Source organism: Perognathus longimembris, chromosome 6, assembly GCF_023159225.1.
Source record: "Perognathus longimembris pacificus isolate PPM17 chromosome 6, ASM2315922v1, whole genome shotgun sequence".
Lineage (NCBI taxonomy): Eukaryota > Metazoa > Chordata > Mammalia > Rodentia > Heteromyidae > Perognathus > Perognathus longimembris.
Genome location: NC_063166.1, coordinates 36,589,008 through 36,611,507, shown reverse-complemented (window position 1 = coordinate 36,611,507; position 22,500 = coordinate 36,589,008). Strand labels below are relative to the sequence as shown.

The 22,500-nt window shown below is 42.5% G+C and overlaps 1 protein-coding gene across 9 annotated transcripts in view; it reads left to right on the top strand.

The window, feature by feature from the left end:
• Rreb1 (ras responsive element binding protein 1) overlaps window positions 1-22,500 on the top strand; it is a 153,918-nt gene that overhangs the window by 55,908 nt on the left and 75,510 nt on the right. For 7 of the 9 annotated variants that reach the window (XM_048348552.1, XM_048348555.1, XM_048348551.1 and 4 more), the window contains one exon: window positions 19,998-20,117. The gene's annotated coding sequence lies outside the window, so the exon portion shown is untranslated. Of the gene's footprint in view, window positions 1-2,117; window positions 2,567-3,555; window positions 3,578-19,997; window positions 20,118-22,500 lie in introns of those variants that run through there. The other 2 variants (XM_048348557.1, XM_048348558.1) reach the window with 2 other exon arrangements.

Sequence of the window (22,500 nt, the reverse complement as noted above, 5' to 3'; positions counted from 1 at the left end):
TCAACCATCCTACTGTCTTTATCACCTCATTTTTAAAAAGTTTTTTTTTAACCTAAACAAATTTATGAGAAACTCAGCAAATATCTGATGTTTCACATTCTCTAGGAAATGGTGAAAATGAAGACATTCAGGAAGGCATACTTTCTCCAAGCTGTGTTTTCTGTTGTGAGTATTTGGCTGTTAGCTGGGTACTTTCTTCATGCTCTGGTTTGCCTTTGCCCTACTGCCCTCATGCTCAATGACTCTTACCTCTGGTGAGCCCTACAGCTTTAAAGTGTTTGGCTCATGCTCCACTTTCCTTTGGATTGAAACTTGGCTCTTTGTGTCTACTCTCTCTTTCTTGCCCAGCCTGTGAGCCAGGAGCTCTGTCTTACATCACTTGGTGGTTCTTACATCTAGAAGCTTTGTGGACTCTAGTGCCTGAGGATGACTGGCACCCTATCTCAGTTTCCACACTGATTATGCCCTCCATCTATGGCACAGAACAGTACAGGATTTTTTTTTTTTTTTTTTTTTTTTTGCCAATCCTAGGGCTTGAACTCAGGCCTGAGCACTGTCCCTGGCTTCTTGTTGCTCAAGGCTAGCACTCTTACCACTTGAGCCACAGCACCACTTCTGTCTTTTTCTATAATGTTGTGCTAAGGAATTGAACCCAGGGCTTCACTGTACCACTAAGCCATATTACCAGCCCTAGTACCAGACATTTTAAGCAACTACTTTTTATAATCTTATTTTAATTTGTGATATCAGGGTTTGGACTTAATGCTTCATGTTTGTTAGTCAGATGCTCTATTGGCTGAGCTGTGCTGCTAGCCCCTTTGCTCTGGTTATTTTTGAGATAGGGTCTTATTTTGTGCCCAGGCCAGATGGACTAAGATCTTCCTGTTTATGCTTCCTATCATACCTGGATGATAGGTATGCCACTACCACACACAGCCTTTTCTATTGAGATGAGGGTCTTGTGAATGTCTTGTCTGGGCCAGACTAGAACCTTGATCATCCCAATTTCAGCCTCCAGTATAGATGGGACTGCAGGCACATGCTACCTCTCACATAGCTATTGGTTTATATGTGGGGATTCTCATGAACTTTTTGCCCAGACTGGCCTTAGACCCTATCCTTCTGATCTCCATCTCCCAAGGATTAAAATTATAAACCCCTGCTGCACAGCCATTGAGAAACTAACTTTAGCACCTCACAGAGAAGGCACATGTTTCTGGTTCCCTCTCTTAGGCTTCGGATTGGATCAACTTCAAAAGTGCAAAGAATAGACCTGAAGCTCCAACTCCAGGAAAGTGAAAAGATGTCTGCCCCTTTTTTTCTTTTCTAAAATGAAAGAAATGCTTGGTATTTTAAGCCATGAAATAATGAACACAAAGAAACTGGAAGTTTAAAGGCCAATGTTCCTTTGTTTTCTCCTTTTTCTATAATAAAAAATCGTTTTAAGGAAACTTTGCCTAATGTGATTGTTAATAATATTTGACTATAAATGTGGGGTGTGTAATTTAAATGTATCATTAGAACCAGTGGTACAGTACTTTTACAACTTGTGCATGAGGGCTGGGAATATGGCCTAGTGGTAAAGTGCTCACCTCATATACATGAAGCCCTGGGTTCGATTCCTCAGCATCACATATATGTAGAAAAAGCTGGAAGAGGCGCTGTGGCTCAAGTGGCAGAGTGCTAGCCTTGAGCAAAAAGAAGCTAGGAACAGTGCTAAGGCCCTGAGTTCAAGCCCCAGGACTGGCAACAAAAACAAAACCAAACAACTTGTGCATGAGACAAGGATACAAAAAAGTCATCACCACAACTAGCTGTTTCTTGTGGGGATTCTTGAAAGGATTATTCTTGCCTAGACCAGATCATAGAATTAAAAATGAATTATAAGGAATAATAAGATGGTTGTGTGTGTGTGTGTGTGTGTGTGTGTGTGTGTGTGTGTGTATGTGTATGTCGTTTTTTGCTTTAAATATTCCTGTCATCCCTACAAATAACTTTTTCACTGTGGCTATCAGACCTTTGTTTTTATTTATTTTGGTTTGGTTTTTATTTCTGAAAACAGTTTTCCTATGTATCCAAGGATAGTCTTAAAACTCCTGCCTCAACTTCCAGGTCCACACCTGTCCACCCTCCTATGCTTTGTTATGTGTGTGTGTTTTGTTTTCTTTTTCCCCTTAGGAAAATAAAATTCTCTTTCAGATTTAGAACATACTAGCTTCTTACATACTTTGGAAATGCAGTTACAATGCTAAATCATTTGACGCCGTTCTCTTGAGAAATTTTGATTTGTACATTTTAGTTGTAGAGTCGGCAGAGCATGAAGTTGAGTTTGTGTGACCATGTGTGCACCCGGGTGTAGTAGACTGTTTTCTTTCCAGAATTGTAATGAAGCATCTTCAAGGACTTTGAAAAAGTTTTCCTCAGGCATATTTGACAAGCATGGTAGATGCCATTGTTTCGCAAGTTTTCTATTTTCTTTGTCTGTACAGGTTGTTCCTGGTTTCATGGCTGGGAGGAAATTAAGGATGCTGAATAATGCATGCTCTTGACTGGTGGTCCTGAACTGGTTAGCTGACTCCCAATCTCCCATAACCCCTGACTGCAGGAGAGGGCCCACAGAAAGACATGGAATGGAGTGTCTTCACTGCTGGCATTCTATCTTTCTGTCTTTAGCTTGATATAAAGGAGACAGACAGATCAGTATTGCATTCAGGAGTACATAGAAATTGGAATTGTGGACTCAGCCTATAAGAAGCTTTGTTTGTCACGTGTCCCCCACACCATGTCTTGACCAACGATCCCTGCTGCCCTCAACTTCTTTCTCTTATCCAGTCTTCTTATCTCTGAGGAGTTGAAAGGTATTTGGTCAAAGATGTTTCTCATCCTTTCTTTTGTTTGCCAGTCCTGGGGCTTGAACTCAGAGCCTGAGCACTGTCCCTGGCTTCTTTTTGCTCAAGGCTAGCACTCTACCACTTGAGCCACAGTACCATTTCTGGCCTTTTCTATATATGTAGTGCTGAGGACTTGAACCCAGGGCTTCATGTATATGAAGTGAGCACTTTACCACTAGGCCATATTCTCTTGTCCTTTAATTGATTTTAGAAAGAGTCCTTATACCCCAGAAAGAACTCTTATCTGGGGGAAACATTCCAAACAACCAATTTTCCCAGTTTTATCATCTTTTGAACTAACCTCATGAGCCAGGTGCTGGTGTCTCACACCTGTAATCCTAGCTACTCAGGAGGCTGAGACTTAAGGATTCCAGTTTAAAGCCAGCCCAGGCAGGAAGGTCCATGAGACTCTTAATAAACTACTCAGAAAAAGTCAGAAGTGGTGCTGTGACTCAAGTGCTGGATCACTAGCCTTGAGCACAAAGAGGCTTAGGGAAGGGCCCAGGCCCTGAGTTTAAGCCCCAGAACCAGGAAAAGAAGGAAAGCAAGCAAGCAAACAAGAAAGTAAGAAAGGTGGGGCGGGGGGAAGAAAGAAAATGGCACTCATATGCAATGAGTCAGGGGCTTCTGGTCACTGATTGACCCATACTCTAAGTGACATACCCAAGTTCCAACTGCCTTAAGTGGTATGTAAGAATTGGGTTTTGCTGCTATTCAGAATCTTGGATATTGACCAGAAAGTGATTAACAATAAATAAATAGAAGTACTGGACTGTAGAACATCCAAGCATCCTCCTAGTCTTAGGCACAGAGTTAGGGGGAAGGCCATCAACGATCACAGTCTGACCATGCACCTGTGGCTCACACTTGCAATTCTAGATGCTTAGGTGGCTGAGACCTGGAGGATCATGATTCTAGCTAAACCAGGCTAGCAGAAAAGTTCACTAGGTTCTATGTCCAAAATTATCAGAAAAAGCAAGGCTGGATACATCGCTCGGTGGTAGAGATCTGCCTAGCCAGAGTAAGGCTGTGAGTTCAAAACACAGTACCACCACCATAAAATTTTTTTTAAAAAGATCAGTCTGATCTCATCTGACAATCCAGAGGTTCATTGTATTCTAGGCCAGTTGTATGTATAAACAAGCATGTGGCTGTCCTGGTCTGCTTCAAAGTGGTTACAGAACAATATTCCTTGTTACTAAATTATTTTTAAAAATTATAATCTAGCTAGGCACAAAAGTGTTGTTTATACTGTAATCCCAATATTTGGGAGGCTGAGTAAGGTTGATTGCAAGTTCAAAGCCATAGTGAGACCCTATCTGAGAAAAAAAGAATAGCATTGTACTCTATACTTGACTTTAGCTACTTAACTAACTTCTGGTGTTTCTGGACTTCAATGAGGATAGCTCTTGTATTTGCAGCAAACAAAAAACAAATACATGAATGAACCTACAAAGCAAGATCTTTTCTTCGAAGTGGTATGTCTCTAGCACACTGGGACATAGGGAGTGCTGCTTCATTTGACTGCAAGGCTGTTAAAGTTGGAGCCAAAGTACATGCTGGGTAGTTTCTGCTCAGTCATTATGCCATAGTTCTGGAGGCAGTATTTGAAACAAGTCAAACAGCCCCTTGGGTGAGCTACAGGAAGTCCAGCCCTTGGCTCAAGTGGTCAGTGGGAGATAAAAGTGGACTGTTGGAGGCCAGGCCCCTCCTATCACTGGATAGCAAACTGTTAAGGAAAGATAAAAGGAAAGAGTAGGTATGTTTTATCTGAAACAACATGAGAATTCCTTTATCACAAGCATCCAAGTAAATTAAAGGGGGGAGGGGCGGTAAGCAAGAGATGGCTTGGCTTTATGACTGTCTCTTTGTCTTTTAAAAAACTTGTTTGGGGGCTGGGATGTAGCTCAGTGGCAAAGCACTTGCCTAGCAAGTGCAACATCCTGGGTTCAATCCCCAGTACCCAAAAAAAAAAAAAAACAGAAAAAACAAAAAAAAACTTGTTATAAAGATGATGTATAGAGGGGTTACAGTGACGTAAGTCAGGTAAAGAATACCTTTCTTTTTGAATAATGTCACCCCTTCCCTTGTGATTGTCTTTAAGAACTTTTTTTTTTTTTTTTTTTTGCCAGTCCTGGGCCTTGGACTCAGGGCCTGAGCACTGTCCCTGGCTTCCTTTTTGCTCAAGGTTAGCACTCTTCCACTTGAGCCACAGCGCCACTTCTGGCCGTTTTCTGTATATGTGGTGCTGGGGAATCAAACCCAGGGCCTCATGTATACGAGGCAGGCACTCTTGCCACTAGGCCATATCCCCAGCCCTGTCTTTAAGAACTTTTTGAGAAGCAGGACTAGATTCCACAAACATGCTAAGGCATTTTCTTGTCATGAAAATATTGGCAGAGGTCAGTTTTCTTTTGTTATTTAAATTAGAAATGCTTATGTTACTTAATCATTTAAATGGGCAATAGGTTGGGCATCTGAATCTATGTACCACAAAGATTGTGTGGTGTCTGGCCTTTGGGGACCACCAGGTAGACACAAATAGGCCCTCCTTGACCTGGGCAAATGAGCATGCAGGTGCCCATGTCCTAGGTGGTTGAGACTCTGGTAGCTCTTCCAGCAGTGGGAGGCCCCTCTTTTCTCTCAGATGTGTTTTTGGTACTGACCAAAAGTCACTACTCCGTTATAAGAAGAGTCTTAAAGAGATGTGTCCCACTGGGGTTATCTTCCCGACCCCTACCCCCTTCCTATTCTTTGTAACATTTTGGGGAAGTTTAGGAGCCTGTATTATGGCTTTGGTTATAAGATGTAAACCCACATTTAAGAGCCTAGGCATACCAAGTGCTTGATGGGAGCTCATCCTAATGCAAAGGAACCACTATGCTTTGAGGACTTGGAGTTGTTTTATACCTGGCCTGGGGGAGGGGTCAGCCTTCCCAGCCGCATGGCTAGAACCCTCTTCCCAGGCAGTGTAGTTGTCATGAACTAATCATCCTCCCAGCTTGTCAGGGCCAGAGCTTTGGACTTCATTAATTCTACGCCTGGGCCTTTACTAGTCTAGCTTGCTAGTACTCAGAACATGCTACCTCTTCCCCAGTCTGACACACAGCTGTCAGGAAGGCCCATCCTGCCCCTTAGTTGTCACATTTAGTTTGCTCAGTTTTAAGAAAAACCATTTTTCTTTCTGGTGTTTTTGGTTTTGATTGGCTTGAGATAAACACCTACCACCTGCCTCCATCTCACATTATTTGTTTGCTTCACAGCTTCAGTGATGAATGCTTTTCTTAGAAGTAAAATCCAAGTTGTGGGGGAAGGAAAGACTATCAGTTCCTTGTGCAGAGGGTGGCCCATTAGGCCCTCGGAAGCTGGGCACGACTATTCCTCAGCACAGTCATTCTCAGCTGACAGTTGGTAATGTCTTATTACCCACTGTGAAAATTTGACCACAGCCAACCACTTTTCCAGTGGGTGAGATGTCCACTGCCCTCTCAAAGCTGTCAGGGAAAGGGCGCACATACAACAATTTTATCTTTCACAAAACCATTTTGGTTTTCCAAGGAGTGTCATGCTGCAAATGCTCTGAATTCTGGGAATGTGCAGCTCCCATTTGATGAGATGTTAGCCACCTGCCCAGAGTTTACTCAGCTTGCACTCAGCTTTTTCCTTGGGAAGATTATAGAGATTCCACACCCTTTCTGCACCCTGTCAGAAAGGCCAACCCTTGACCTTGAGGCCTATGAAAGAGTTGCAGGGTATTGCCCAAAATTCTGAAAATTGCTATTGAACTTTACCCTAGCTTCTTCCTAAAAGCTGTAAATGTGACAGAAGATAATTTAGTGCTGTTTGTTATAGAAGTGTCCAGAACAACCCAATGACTAGAATCTGAGCATGCCAGGCAGGCAAAACTTTGGATCTTGTACTGTGGTTGGGAGAGAAGAACACAGGGAAGAGTGAGCCGTGCCCCTGTGGGACCTGTGGTACGTACTTCCTTGATTAGGCAAATATGAAACTGACCAGGATTTGTTTCAGCCCAGCACCAAAGCCAGATGGGCTTTATTTCCTTCTCACACCAATGCAGCAGGTCAAGTGTCAGCAGCTTTCTGTTCTTTTACTGCATTTTTACTGTATTGCATCTGTGATAAGACAACTTACATTTAAATTTAACTGCCTTATAGGCTCAGATTTTATTTTTTACATCAATAGTTCAAACTAGAAGGTGCTATTATAGACTATTTACCAAGTGTTTGAACTGAAGCTAAGGGGCATTATTGGTGGTGAGCCAGGAGTTAAGATTACATATCATGCTGGGCACCCATGATTCATGCTTGTCATTCTAGTCTTCTGAAGGCTGACATCTAAACACCCTGATTCAAAGCTAGCCCAATCAGGATAGTTTGTGAGATTTTTTTTTTTTTTTAAATCTCCAGTTAACCACCAAAAACCAGACACAGAAGTGTGCCTCAAGTGGTGGTGCCCCAGCCTTGAGCGAAAGAAGTTGAAGGTCAGGGCCCAGATCCTGAGATCAAGCCCTACTACCAGCACACCTGCCCCCCCCCACCCCGTGCCTGTGTCTGTCTGTCTGTCTCTGTCTCTCATGCACACACATACATATATACACATACCACAAAGCTTCCATACATTGCTTTATCCTTGATCATGCTTCTGAATCTGACAGTTTTATGGAAATGGCTGCTGTGTACAGCACGGCAGAAGAGTCATCTCGCCTGGTCTCCACCTACTGGGAGAATGACTTTTTGTTGTTGTTTTTACGTAACATCTGTGACTAGTGGTTATCCCTTCTCTGTTGAATACATCCAGTGGCAGCAAGCATATACCTTACTGGGCCTCATTCCACCTGAAGGGTGTTCTCCTTCAAATTTCTGGTTTAAAGAGTTAGTCCCAGTGCTGCATGTCCATACTCTCACCTATATGTCATGTTTGCTCTAGTGTACACATAGGCTGAGTATTTCCCTCTTTCCCTGTAGCTTTTGTATGCACCACCTCTTGCGTGTCTCCAGTTCTTTCTCTTAATGGGTTGAGCATCTTTCATTTCTTCAGCTATTTTTTTGCTCTCCTTTAGTTTCCCAGTCCTCTAGCTTGCTTATTAAGATCTTGCTTATTAAAATGCTTATTAAAATCTGAATGGTTTTTTGTAAGCCATTTTTGTGATACAGCAGAAGGTATAAGGATTTTGGAGTAGAATCCTGGCTTTGTCCTTGAAGAACTGTCTAGTGTCCTACAGATAAAGTAGATGTCACTTAAACATATGTAAAGTGCCTAATACATTTCTGGCATAGAGTTTCTGCTCATAACTAATGCCCTCTTGCTAATTTTCTGGAAGAAACATAATTAGATCCACAGTATACTTATGATGAAGTTTGCCATTTCTTATAGCGATATCCTTATGCTGTGGAGCACCCCTTCCCCCCACCCCTCCACCTCTTCTGTACTTGTATCTACTTGACAGACCAGCAGAGCAGATCTTAAGGTAGGATGGGGCAGTGGCTTTAAGTATAACCCCATGCCTTGGCCCAGGAGATTTCTGTGCTGGAGGAAAGTGAAGGCACCCTACCCTGTCTCTCTTCTGCTGCTTCTGTCCAGCATGGTTATTCCCCTGATAAGGCAGAGACCACCTTGGCCACTACAATGTCCCCTTTCCTTCCACCTTTCTCGGGTAGAGTGGAGTGTGATATAGGTCTCTGATAAATTAGGCAAGAAAGTGATGAAAGAACAGGTCCCCACGGCCAAGCAAAAAAATAGTGTTTAAGGAAAGTATGCCCTGCCTAGGGAGAGGGCCAGGGACTTACTCTTCCCACGGCTGGACTCCAAGAGCAGCCTGTGTCTCCCTCCCAGGAGAGGAGGACACTGTGTGACAAATGGCTGCCAGGTGGTAACTGGGTGTTGGCCTCCCAAATCTGGCAATAGTTAGATCCACTCCCTAGAGAAGGCTGCAAGCAGTGGAATCAGCTCTTCACAGTCATGTACTCTCAGAAAGGCTGTGAGCAAGACTTTGCCCCTGTTTCCTCTGAAGAAGCAAGAGCTCTGTGGAGAGGTGGAGAAGAATGGCTGTCATGATGTTTTGGTCTAGCATCTACCAGTAAAGCTCTCTGCCTTTTCATCATTCACATTTGATTTTTATTTTATCTTTGCTATGAATCGAACCTGGTGCCTTGTGCACTCTAAGTAGACACTGTACTACTGAGCCACACACCCCCCCCATTCCCAGTAGTTTACTTTTTTTTTTTTTTTTTTTTGCCAGTCCTGGGCCTTGGACTCAGGGCCTGAGCACTGTCCCTGGCTTCTTTGTGCTCAAGGCTAGCACTCTGCCACTTGAGCCACAGCACCACTTCTGGCAGTTTTTCTATATATGTGGTGCTAAGGAATCGAACCCAGGGCTTCATGCATATAAGGCGAGCACTTTACCACTAGGCCATATTCACAGCCCCAGTAGTAGTTTACATTTTTAACTATTCAGTTTAATTTCTCAGAAAAATGTTTGGTAGTACCTGTCTTCCTAGTCAGAACCTTGCTAAAACTAAATTACATGTAGCAGTTAAAATGACTGTAGAGCCAGGTGCTAGTGGCCCATGCTTGTAATTGTAGCTACTCAGGAAGCTGAGATCTAAGGATTGTTGTTTAAAGCTAGCTGTCTGGAAAGTCCATGGGACTCTTAATCTCCAATAAACTACAAAAAAAGCTGAAAGTGAGCTGTGGCTCAATAATTGATAGAGTACTACTAGCCTTGAGCAAAAGCAGCTCAGGCACAACACCCACGCCCAGGACCAGTAGCCTCCTATCTCTCCCCAAAAAGAGACAATGTTTTTATTTATTCATTCATTTATTTGTGTTTGTTTATTTCAATGTGCTTTTTATTTTAAAAGGATTTATATTTTAACTTCCTCTACCTAAGGACCATGGACCATCATCAGTTAGTAGTGTTTCTTGTGAAGTGCTGTCTGGATCTAGACTGCTGGGCACTTGAAATACAATCACAGTATGAACACTCATTCCAGAGGGTAGGGATGATTTTCCTTCGTGCATCTTTCCATCCCTCCGTCTTTAGGACCCATGGAGAGGCACTGCAGTAGACCTGAGGCTTTTTTATTTTTATTTTTTAAAACATCCTTTGGTATCAGTTGCTGGGGCTTGAACTTTATAGCCCGGGTGCTGTCCCTGAGCTTATTTTGCTGAAGGCTAGTCCTGTACCACTAGAACCACAATGCCTTCCCTAAATCTTCTCTCTTCTCTACCATTCGTTGCACTTTTCTTATTGCCCAGTAGCAGCAAGCGAGAGTCCATCAGAAATCCCACCAAAGGACTTATATTTGGAAGCTGCTCCACAGCACCTTCCAAATAACTTTTCAGGGAGTATCATAGTCTGTGCTGTTTACTGGAAAGATAGCTTTTAGGATGCAGGGCTGCAGGAAGGACCAGGCTAAAGAGGGTCGGCTACCTGTGCACTACACTCACTACACACTGACCCTGCCCTGACTGAAGCTTGTATCCAACATACACTTATTTCTGAAGAGCCTAGATGTTTACTTGTTTGTTTTGGTAAATGAAATCGAAGTTAGAATTGAGATCTGAGTCTTTGCTCCCTTGCCTCGGTTTTTGTTCTGGAAGGTAATAGACATCACCTTTTTTTTTTTTTAACTTTTATTGTCAAGATGATGTACAGAGGAGTTACAGTTACATACTCAAGGTAGTTAACATTTCTTATCATACTTGTTACCCCCTTCCTCATTTTTCTCCTTCCTTCCCTCCCCCCAACCCCTCAACCCACCCCCTTTGCTTTCTTCATTTAAAAAAAAAAATCTTACCCTTGATGTACATTGTCAATCTAGTCTACAATGCTTATGACCTCTATGATTATTAACCGTAAAACAATTCCTTCCAGATTGGATGATATATACATGTACATTTCATTTCTTTTGTTCCTTTTTCTCTAATTTCTTCCCTCCTCCCTGCTGCCCTTGAGTTGCTTAGATTGTTCTCATCAGTGTTGGGCCCTTTCTACTGTAATCCCCCCCCCCCCCGCCATTTTCCATTCATTCTGTGCCCTCCTCCCAGCTTCTTTCAGATGTGTGCATGTATACACCTTGTGTGAGGTAAAGGGTATAGGGTCCTTTAAATTCTCTAAGTCTAATTATGAAGAAGTCTTTTGCTTCCTTATCTTTGGAGTTCTTTACTGCCTGGACATTAATTTATGTACATATGAATTAGTGCTTATGGTTTACTTTGTGGTGCCTTTCTCCCAAGACTGACCCTTTTTTTTAATTAATTAAATTTTGTTGACAAGGTGTTGTGCAAAAGGGGTACTGTTACATAATAGGGTAGTGAGTACATTTCTTGTGATATCTTAAACCCTCATTTTTCTTTCCCTTCCCTAGATCAGGTAGGCATCTATACAATACCCAGTGTACCAAAATCATATACAGTAGCCACGTGGCGTACGCCAAAGGAAATTTACCTAGAACTTTAAATATAACGTCAACAATAGAGTTTGCTTATCCTTGTCTTATATGATCATATATACATAGATGTTGAGCTCTTGTGATCCACTGAGAGGTCTATTTTAGACCTTTTTATGTTTAGTAGTTGCTTGGTTTTAGATACATAATGTAAGGTCGCTGACCCAAACCTGTAGAAATACCATTTGACAAGAACTTTTTGTTTCACAGACCTGGTCTCTAGTGTCCCCACCCACCCAATAGTCATATATCAAGGAGACCATGTCCCTTTATTCTCTGTGTTCTAGGCTTGTCTCACTCAACATTTTTTCAAGTTCTGACCATTTCCCTGTGAATACCAATATTCTGTCATTTCTAATCGCTATGTAGTATTCCATTGTGTATAGGTACCACATTTTTTGGATCCATTCATCTGTAGAGGGGCATCTGGGTTGTTTCCATATTTTGGCTATTGTGAATTGTGCAGTGATAACATAGATGTGCAGATGTCTTTTTGATATCCTGAGACCTGTTGTTCAGGATAGATGCCTAGGAGTTGTATGTCTAGGTCATGGGGTATGTCTACGCTGAGCTTTTTGAGGAACCTCCATACTGTTCTCCAAAGTGGTTGTACTAATTTGCACTCCCACCAACAGTGGAGAAGGGTTCCTCTTTCCCCTCATCCCCTCCAGCATTTGTTGTTGCCTGAGTTCAGAGTATAGGCCATTCTAACTGGAGGGAGGTGGTATCTCAGGGTTGTTTTTATTTGCATTTCCTTTACTGCCAGGGATGTTGAACATTTCCTCATATGTTTCTTTGCCATTTTTTTTGGGGGGGGGCAGTCCTGGGCTTGGACTCAGGGCCTGAGCACTGTCCCTGGCTTCTTTTTGCTCAAGGCTAGCACTCTGCCACTTGAGCCACAGTGCCCCCTCTGGCTGTTTTCTGTATATGTGGTGCTGGGGAATTGAACCCAGGGCCTCATATATACTAGGCAAGCACTCTTGCCACTAGGCCATATCCCCAGCCCTTCTTAGCCATTTTTATCTCTTCTCCTGTGAAGTCTCTCTTTAGCTCCCTTTCCCATTTAATAATTGGTTTACTGGGTTTGGAGGGGTTTAGTTTCTTGAGCTCTCTGTAGATGACGGATATTAGGCCTTTGTCTGTTGCTGTGCTGGTGAAGATCCTTTCCCATATGGTTGGCTGTCTTTCTAGTTTGGTGGCTATAAGACTGACCTTTTTTGGTCTCTCTGTGAGTTGGTACCCTGGGTTCTGCTTTCTTTGTCATGTCTCTTTGTTATTTATTTCTAACATTCACATATCAGGGAGACCATGTACCATTGATCTCAGTTCTAGGCTTGTCTTGCTCAACATGATTTGTTCTAGAACTGTCCATCTCCTGGTGAATGCCATTATTTTATCATTTCTAATAGCTGTGTAGAATTCCATTGTGTATAGGTACCACATTTTTTGGATCCATTCATCTGTAGTGGGGCATCTAGGTTGTTTCCATATCTTGGCTATTGTGAACAAAGCAGCGATAAACATGGAGGTGCAGGTGTCCTTGTCATATCCTGGATCCTGTTGCTCAAAGTAGATGCCTAGGAACAGTATGACTGGGTCATAAGATATGTCTATACTAAGCTTTTTTGAGGAACCTCCAGACAATTCTCCAGAGTGGTTGTACTAGTTAACAATCCCACCAGCAGTGCAGTAGGGTTCCTCTTTCTCCGCATCCCCTTCAGCATTTGTTGTTGTGTTGCCTGAGTTCAGAGTATAGGCCATTCTAACTGGAGTGAGGTGGTATCTCAGGGTTGTTTTTATTTGCATTTCCTTTACTGCCAGGGATGTTGAACATTTCCTCATATGTTTCTTTGCCATTTTTATCTCTTCTGTGAAGTCTCTCTTCAAGAGCTCCCTTGCCTATTTAATGATTGGCTTATTAGGTTTGGAAGGAGTTAGTTTCTTGAGCTCTCTGTAGATGATGGATATTAGACCTTTGTCTGTTGCATTGCTTGTGGAAGATCTTTTCCCCATTGGTTGGCTGTCTTTCTAGTTCAGTAGCTATGTCTTTAGCTGTGCAGAAACTTTTTATTTTGATGCAGTCCCATTTGTTGAGTCTTTCTCCAATCTGTTGTGCCCCTGGGACTCTATATTCAGGAAGTTCTGCCTATGCCTATAAGTTCTAGTGTCTCTCCTACTCTGTCCTACAATAGTTTCAGAGTTTCAGGTCAGATTTTGAGGTCTTTAATCCAATTTGAGTTGATGTTAGTGCATAGTGACAGGCTAGGATCCACTTTGAGTTTTCTGCATATGGCTGCCCAATTTTTCCAGCACCAATAGTTGAAAAGACTGTGTTTTTTTCAATTGTATCCCTTTGGCTCCTTTGTCAAATATCACTGACTATAAGACCCTTACCTTTTATAAGGAAGCTTTTCATTAACATTCTTGGGACTTGGTTTTGTTATTTTTGTTTTGTTGTTTGCCCTTTTCAGAACTGGAGAGTTATGAATACAGATTGCTAGACCTAGTTTCTGCTTCTGAAGATTTGGGGTAGGGGCTGAGAATTTGCATTTCTAATGATGGATTTTGATTTTTTTTTTTTTTTTTTGGCCAGTCATGGGGCTTGAACTCAGGGCTTGAGCACTGTCCCTGGCTTCTTTTTGCTCAAGGCTAGTACTCTGCTACTTGAGCCACAGCGCCACTTCTGTCTGTTTTCTATATATGTGTTGCTGAGGAATCGAACCCAGGGCTTCATGTATACGAGGCAAGCACTCTTGCCACTAGGCCATATCCCCAGCCAGATTTTGATGTTAATACAGATGGTTCTCCAGATATAGTTCTCTGACTTGTGCATTAAAAAAAAATTCTTGAACGTGATATACTCTGTAGAAACCATATGTAGAATTTTGAATTTGGGGGGCTGAGAATATGGCCTAGTGGCAAGAGTGCTTGCCTTGTATACATGAAACCCTGGGTTCGATTCCTCAGCACCACATATATAGAAAAAGCCAGAAGTGGCGCTGTGGCTCAAGTGGTAGAGTGCTAGCCTTGAGCAAAAAAAAAAAAAAAAGAAGCCAGGGACAGTGGCTCAGGCCCTGAGTTCAAGCCCCAATACTGGCCAAAAAAAAAAAAAAAAAAATCATTGGGCTGGGGATATAGCCTAGTGGCAAGAGTACTCGCCTCATATACATGAGGCCCTGGGTTCAATTTCCCAGCACCACATATACAGAAAAAAACGGCCGGAAGTGGCGCTGTGGCTCAAGTGGCAGAGTGCTAGCCTTGAGCAAAAAGAAGCCAGGGACAGTGCTCAGGCCCTGAGTCCAAGCCCCAGGACTGGCCAAAAAAAAAAAAAAAAAAGAATTTTGAATTTGGATCCTCTTCTTGGCTAGGAGTATGTGGTCCTCTGATCCTTTGGTGAGCACAGCTCCCAATCTGCCCTGTGATCAGGAGAGGAAATAACAAATGCTCTAGTTCTATGTTCTTAACCTTGGGTATACAGTAGCTTTGGTGCATTAGCTGCATTTTTTTACTTTCCATGAGTTTGTTGGAATTGAGCACCATCTTACATTGGAGGCACCTGTGCTGTTTGGGTTGGCTGTGTTCACAAGTCAGCTGTAGTTACCTTTTTTTTTTTTTTTTTTTTTTTTGCTGACTAGCTAAGACTGTTGGTAAGATTGATTTTATTTAGCTTTACATCTATGTAGTCTAGCCGTTCACCCTCTCCTCCTGTCCCCCACTTCTAACATACACAGATCATAGACTGGTCAGACTTTGTTGCAACCTATCATCCCCATACTCTATGACCTGAAGTGCAGACTCCTTTTGTTCAAACTCTGCATGTGATTTCCACGGGAGCCAGAAGTGACCAGGAGAGTGTGTCATGTTGGTAGATCCATTGGATGAATCACTGGAATGAACTGAGCTGCTAGGGATTTCAAAATACCCTCAAGCCTGCCTTCTGCTCCCTTTGCCTACCTGCTTCTAGAATCTGAGGATACTGAATATGAAGACTGGGCTGGGATGTAGCTCAGTGGCAAAGTTCTTGCCTACCGAGTGCAATGTCCTGGGTTCGATCCCCAGTACCAGAAAAAAAACAAAAAACAAACTAACAAAAAAAAGACAAACAGAATGTTAAGATCCTCATCCCTTTGCACAGCAAGGAGAATGTTTTGCAGCCTTTGCCTGCTGCAGTGAACTTTTTTCTCAGTGGCGTTAAGTCTGGGCCTCTTTCCAGAGAGGTAGGTAGTGGTGAGAGGACAATAGAGTGCTCTTTTCCCATGCCCCCTCCATCCTAGGCAGCATGGAAGGGGAAACACTGAATATCTGGAAGAGCAGAAGTGGTTTAGGCCAAGATTGTGAGAAGTTAGAGAATGTGACTAAGAGAGCACATCTGTGCTGTTGAGCCCTGTGCCAGGAGTCACATTTATTGTCCAAAAGAAGCTTAATATAGTCCAGAAACAGGATTTACTCTGAACTCCCACATAATAGTTCTAGGGTTTTAAAGGCAAATGACTTGACCCCTCTAAACCTTAATTTTCTCGTCTCTACAGTGACATGGTTATTATTATGAGGATTAAGACAATGCACTTGGTGTGTGGTACATAGCACTCAGAAATTGTTCACTGTGATTATTAACTCTAATGGAAGAGTGAGAGGTGTCTTGAGATTGAAGTCACAAGCCCTTGGTCTGTGGGATTACATGTACACAGTAGCCAAGAGGACCAATCGGGAGGTAAGAAACTGAGCTGAGGTAACCATGGTAACTGGTGGGTGATGAGGCTAGAAGATGAGGCGCAGGAGATAAACAGGAGGTTAATATAATGCTTCTTGCATTCCTGAGGCCTTCATCCACTTTCACTCTATACACCTCTTTTGAACATGGACTGTGCCATCCTCACCAGAAGAGAAGAAATACAGATCCAGCTGGAGCAGCTTGTGGTGCTCAGTTTTGCAGTGTCTGCTCAGATGCTAAAAGGCATGACATGATGCTCTAGGCCACATTTTACCAAAGTCTGTGCCAGCTGGGGGCAGGGTAGGGTGGGTGGCTTTCATGGGTTACTGCCCTATCCAAGGTATAGCCTGCACCTGAAGCCAAGAAATACATCAACTTCCTGGAACTGTCATCCCAGCTGTCTTCAGGCTTCTGCACATGAAAGGCCATCCTGGTTAGAAAGGACAGCTTTTCCCAGGGCTTTTCGCTGGCAAAGGGAGAGTGGGTTTGGCCTTGGTGGCACAGCTACTCTGGTTTGGTTCCATCGCCAGACTAGCCTACTTTTGCTGCTTGTCAAGTATCCTAGCTCTGATCATGCTAGTGTTTGAATTCTTCTTACCCTGTAGCTTGTTCTTGGTTATTCTGAGCTTGGCAGCTAAGCTCTTAAACACACAGAGCAACCCTCCAAAGTATGCAGACATCACTGAGACTCAGCATTGAAGCCATCCAGTCAAGTATTGTGAAGCCTAGGGCCTCTGCCTTCATCTCAGGCATCTCTGCTTACACCCTATCTCGTACAGTCCTTTTCTCTTCACTTAAAAACCCTGAGGTTGTTGGTTTTCGTTCTTAAGAATCCAGGATGGGGGCTGGGGATATGGCCTAGTGGCAAGAGTGCCTGCCTCATATACATGAGGCCCTGGGTTCGATTCCCCAGCACCACATATACAGAAAATGGCCAGAAGTGGCGCTGTGGCTCAAGTGGCAGAGTGCTAGCCTTGAGCAAAAGGAAGCCAGGGACAGTGCTCAGGCCCTGAGTTCAAGGCCCAGGACTGGCAAAAAAAAAAAAAAGAATCCAGGATGCACCCTTGGCTTCTAAACCTTCTTTCCTTTTATCTTTCATCTTTTCATTATTATCTCCCTGGACAGGGAGAATGCTTTCTTAATCTTCGTTTTCTGCCTTTGCATAGCATTTTCCCTTATCTCCTCCCTGGCTGGGGGCTGGCCTTCTCCTACCCCACCTTCTCCCAGAGGGACCTCTGCTGCCCTCTCTAACACATCTTGCCACTTTGGCTTTGCACAAATCTCTGGGCATGAAAATCCAGAAATTCATCATCTTAGACCCTTCCCAAATGTCCCATCACTTTTCACTCATAGAAGTCATCTTATATGGCATAACAGCCCCATCCCACCCCTTTCTAAGGTGATAGTGTTGAGGTAAGGGATGCCTTAACTTTTCTTTCACAAACTGTCTTGTACTTCCCACCCTCCAAGTTCTATGTTTCCCTAAGGGAATCCAAAACAAACAGGGTAGTAGTGGCTTGTTACTTAACTTGAAAGACATTCAAGATATTCAAATTATTTACATCCAAGGTTAGATGGTAAAGTTTCAAGGTCAAGTCTCTGGTTGGCCCTGTTGCTTTATAAAAGAATTCTTGATTCTTTGTTTCAGAGGAAGCTACTTGAACATATTAAATTAGATTCTGAAAACTTTAATCTCAGATATTTATCTCTGTACACACTGTTTTTGTTGCTGTTGTTTTCAATTATGTGTAGAACTATAGTTCACTTTACTTATTCGGAGACCATGACAGTTTCCAGACATAAAAGCCATAGTTTTAGACTTAAAAAAAAATTTTTTTTTGGTCAGGGTGATGTACAGAGGGGTTACATTTACATAAGACAGTGAGTACATTTTCTAGACTTTTTTAAAACTAATATTTAATAAAAGAATAATTTTTGATTTACTGTCAAAAAAAATTTAGAGTTTTTTTTTTGTCTTCCCCTACCCCTCATGATGGAAGTTGAGCCAAGGGTCTCGAGCATATTGGGGAAAAACGTTAGGTGGAGTCAGGGACCCTCTTCCCATAATTCCTATTTAAAGATGATTAATAAGGAAAGCTTGCTTGTTCTCATTTTTCCCTCTTCCTGTACTTGAGATCGGACTCAGGGCTGTGTAAGTGCTCACCACTGAGCTATATCCCCAGCTCCCTCACACCTCTTTCCTCTTTTTTTTTTTTTGCCAGTCCTGGGGCTTGAACTCAGGGCCTAAGCACTGTCCCTGGCTTCTTTTTGCTCAAGGCTATCATTCTGCCACTTGAGCCACAGCACCACTTCTGGCTTTTTTTATATATGTGGTGCTGAGGAATCGAACCCAGCTCTTCATGTATGCGAGGCAAGCACTGTGCCACTAGGCCATATTCCCAGCTCTCCTCTATACCTTTTGTTATGAACAAAACTTGTTTCTCCTTATATCTCCATATAAATTAAAAAGGATATTTTGTTTGAATATTTCTGAAAAAAATGTGGGAATGTTAACCAAGTGACTTGATTGGTAGGTTAAAGAAGAGTGGATCATAAATATCAAGGATTTTTATATTTTTTACCCCACTATCTCTTAGGTTTCTTGGAAACAATCTTGATAATAATTTGAATGTAGTATGGTGGAATATGTATGTTTTTCTGTGGGAGAATATATAATTTTTTTTTTCAGATTCTTAAGGACAGTTCTCTCCCAGGAAACATGGAGAAATACCATGGTAGTGTCAGGGTACCTCTAGGCTTGGGGTGTTGGTGTCCTGTTGACTATCTGTCCCTGTGAATTCCTTCCTTCCTTCCTTCCTTCCTTCCTTCCTTCCTTCCTTCCTTCCTTCCTTCCTTCCTTCCTTCCTTCCTTCTTTCTTTCCTTCCTTCCTTCCTTGGTGCTAGGGTTTGTCTTGCTTGCTAGGCAATCCTGCTTTCTTGCTATTTTAAAATCCAGAGAACCTTTCAGAAAAGATTAACAGAGGAAAAAGATGGAGTCTTGCAGTAGTGACATGTGAAGAAAGGAAAACTTCTCGGGGCATCATGGTTTCAGAAATCAGTTGCTGCTTGTGATAGAAAAGGCTAGTAGAGCTCTCTCACTTCCAACAGGCCAGTCTAGTCTAGCCAGTGAATTTGCTGCCCAAGGTGCTAATGAACTCTTTGTGGACAACTCTAGTAAGATGTAATATGATAGTGGTATGACACGTTTGGACAGCTTGTCTCCACACCCTCCAGAAGAAGATAAAAGTGAGAAAATAAGCTAAGAAATTTCTTCTTGACAAGGATTACTCGCATGGACTTTATTCTGATTTTTTTTCTTTCTTTGTGGTTCTGAAGATGGAATACAGAATGTCATATATATGCTAGGCAGGTGCTCACCTACTTTCTTCATTTCTCTTCTGTTCTTCCTTATTTCTGAGAACATCAAGTGGTGTCTTGCTTTTCTTTTCCCTTTAAGATGAACAACCATTGACATCTACTGTTTAACTATATTTGTTTTTGTTTTGTGTTTTGCAAGTGCTGGTATTGAACCCAGTGCCCTGTGTGTACTAGGCAGATGCTCTACCACTGAGCAATCCTTCCAGCTCCAGCTCGCCCCTACTGTTAAGATATCATTGGATCCCTTCAAGCTTACCTGGAACCAGTGGTCTGCTCCATTTTTATGTGTCATTGTTCCCAGTGTTGTTGGAACATACTTTGGTGGTTGTAGTGGTGGAGTTCATGTTTCTTCAAGGCTTATTCAGCTCAGCAACTCTTGCTTGGACACTTAATGGGACACCTCTGGATGGAATCAGCTAATACCCTGCTTATAAGTACAAATGGCACAGAAAGTCTCCTGGTGATATTGAGTAGAGAAAAAGTATTTAGAAGCAAGATCAATATGTCTTACTCATCTTTTAATGTCACCTTCTCTCAATTTTTTAGGTTGTTCCAAATCTTTTCCAGAAGTGGCAGCTTCAGTGAAGTGTGACCCTTTCCACATTTGGGCCTAGTCATTGTCAACTCCTCAGTAAAAAGGGAAACTTGATAAGGCAAGGAAAACAGGTCAGTTAACCTTAACTTGACTTGAGTTACCACAATGCTGAATATTGAGTCACCTGTGTGCTCCTTTCCCATCCTCCTCCCCTTCAATTGTCCTCCCTCTTTTCCAGGTCCCAGTGGGGTGTGGGCAAAATCAGGTTAAAATCGTAACTGTGGGGGCTGGGCATATGGCTTACGGGCAGAGTGCTTGCCTTGCATGCATGGAGCCCTGGGTTCCATTCCTCAGCACCACAAAAAAAACAGAAAAGGCCGGAGTGGCTCTGTGGCTCAAGTGGTAGAAAAGAGGCCAGGAACAATATTCAGGCCCAGAGTCCCAAGCTCCAGGACTGGCACAAAAAAAAGTAACTGGGACTTGCGGTTCTTCGTTTGTTGAGCCTATTGTGTGAGATGAGAGGGTTTGCATCTGAAGTTGCAACACCTCAGACATCTCTCTGTCTTCTCCCTCTTCCCACTTCCGACTCTAAATTGGGGGGTTTTAAACTGAAACAATACACTTGGTGATATTGGTTATATCTGTGAACTTCATTAGGGGTCCCAGAGCTCTCTTTTTTTTATAATTTATTAATTAAACAATTTTTTTGACAAGGTGTTGTGCAAAAGGCATACAGTTACATAATAGGGCAGTGTGTACATTTCTTGTGATATCTTACACCCTGTTTTTCTTTCCCTTCCCTAGGTCAGGTAGACATATATACATTACACAGTATACCAAAAACATATACAGTAGCCACATGGCCTACACCAAAGGAAATTCACCTAGGGCTTTAAATATAATGTCATCAATAGAGTTTGCTTATCTTTGTCTTATATGAACGTACATACATAGCTTTTGAGCTATTGTGATCCACTGAGAGGTCTATTTTTTACCTTTATATGTTGAGTAGTTAATTGTTTGGTTTTAGTTACATAATGTAAGGTCGCTGACCCAAACCTGTGGGAAATACCATTTGACAAGAAGTTTTTGGTTTTGCAGACCTGGTCTCTACTGTCTCCCCCTCCCCCCACCTTAACAGTCATATATCAAGGAGATCATGCCTCTTTGTTTTTCTTTGTTCTAGGCTTGTCTCGCCCAACATTATTTGTTCAAGTTCTGACCATTTCCCTGCGATTACCAATATTTGACCATTTCTAATCACTATGTAGTATTCCATTGTGTATAAGTACCATATATTTTGGATCCATTCATCTGTGGAGGGGCATCTGGATTGTTTCCATATTTTGGCTATTGTGAATTGTGCAGCAATAAACATGGATGTGCAGATGTCTTTTTGATATCCAGAACTCTCTTGATTCCAGTTGGAGGGGATTGTATTAAATTGGGGCCAGTAATTTTTATTTTTTAATTAGTTAGCTAATTTATTTGCAGCACACGGCATGGTATCAGGGACAAGAAATGGCAAAGGGAGGGGCTGGGGATATGGTCTAGTGGCAAGAGTGCTTGCCTTGTATACATGAGGCCCTGGGTTCGATTCCCCGGCACCACATATACAGAAAATGGCCAGAAGTGGCGCTGTGACTCAAGTGGCAGAGTGCTAGCCTTGAGCAAAAAGAAGCCAGGGACAGTGCTCAGGCCCTGAGTCCAAGCCCCAGGACTGGCCAAAAAAGAAAAAAGAAATGGCAAAGGGAAAGAATTAAAATTCTAGGGCTATATCCATTTAAAAGAAAGTGTTTTGTCAGTGGACTTATAAACTATTACTAAGTATCAGCAGTTTTGGGTGTATTCATTTGGATTATTGTTCAACGATAGTCTTTGGGGAGGGAATGGGGTAGGTAAAACCAACCCAATACTAGCCAACTTGCTTCTGGTTAAATTTAGGTGGCTGGAGCTATAGTATGAAGGTGGAGGGCTGGGAATATGGCCTAGTGGCAAGAGTGCTTGTCTCGTATACATGAAGCCCTGGGTTCAATTCCCCAGCACCACATATATAGAAAATGGCCAGAAGTGGCGCTGTGGCTCAAGTGGCAGAGTGCTAGCCTTGAGCAAAAAGAAGCCAGGGACAGTGCTCAGGCCCTGAGTCCAAGGTCCAGGACTGGCAAAAAAAAAAAAAAAAAAATGAAGGTGGATGTTGCCATTTTTTTCAAACTAAGGGAGAAGAGTGAGCAATGTAGTGTTTATGTGAGTTTCCCCCCTTGTATCCTGTTCTGTGTTCTCCAAGAAGTCCTCTATGAGACCCAAGAGCAAACTGAAGTGAAATGTTTTTGTCCCGTTATAAGGGAGAAGTTGTTGGTTGCTTTCAGATCAGAAATGGGTACTAGGGTTGTGGCTCAAGTGGTAGAGCACTTGCCTAGCAAGCATAAGGTCCCAAGATCAATTGAAAATACCTTCTCTCCCCTAAAAAAAGAAACAAGAAAAATAACCTTTTAAAAAATATTGCTATTCACTTAA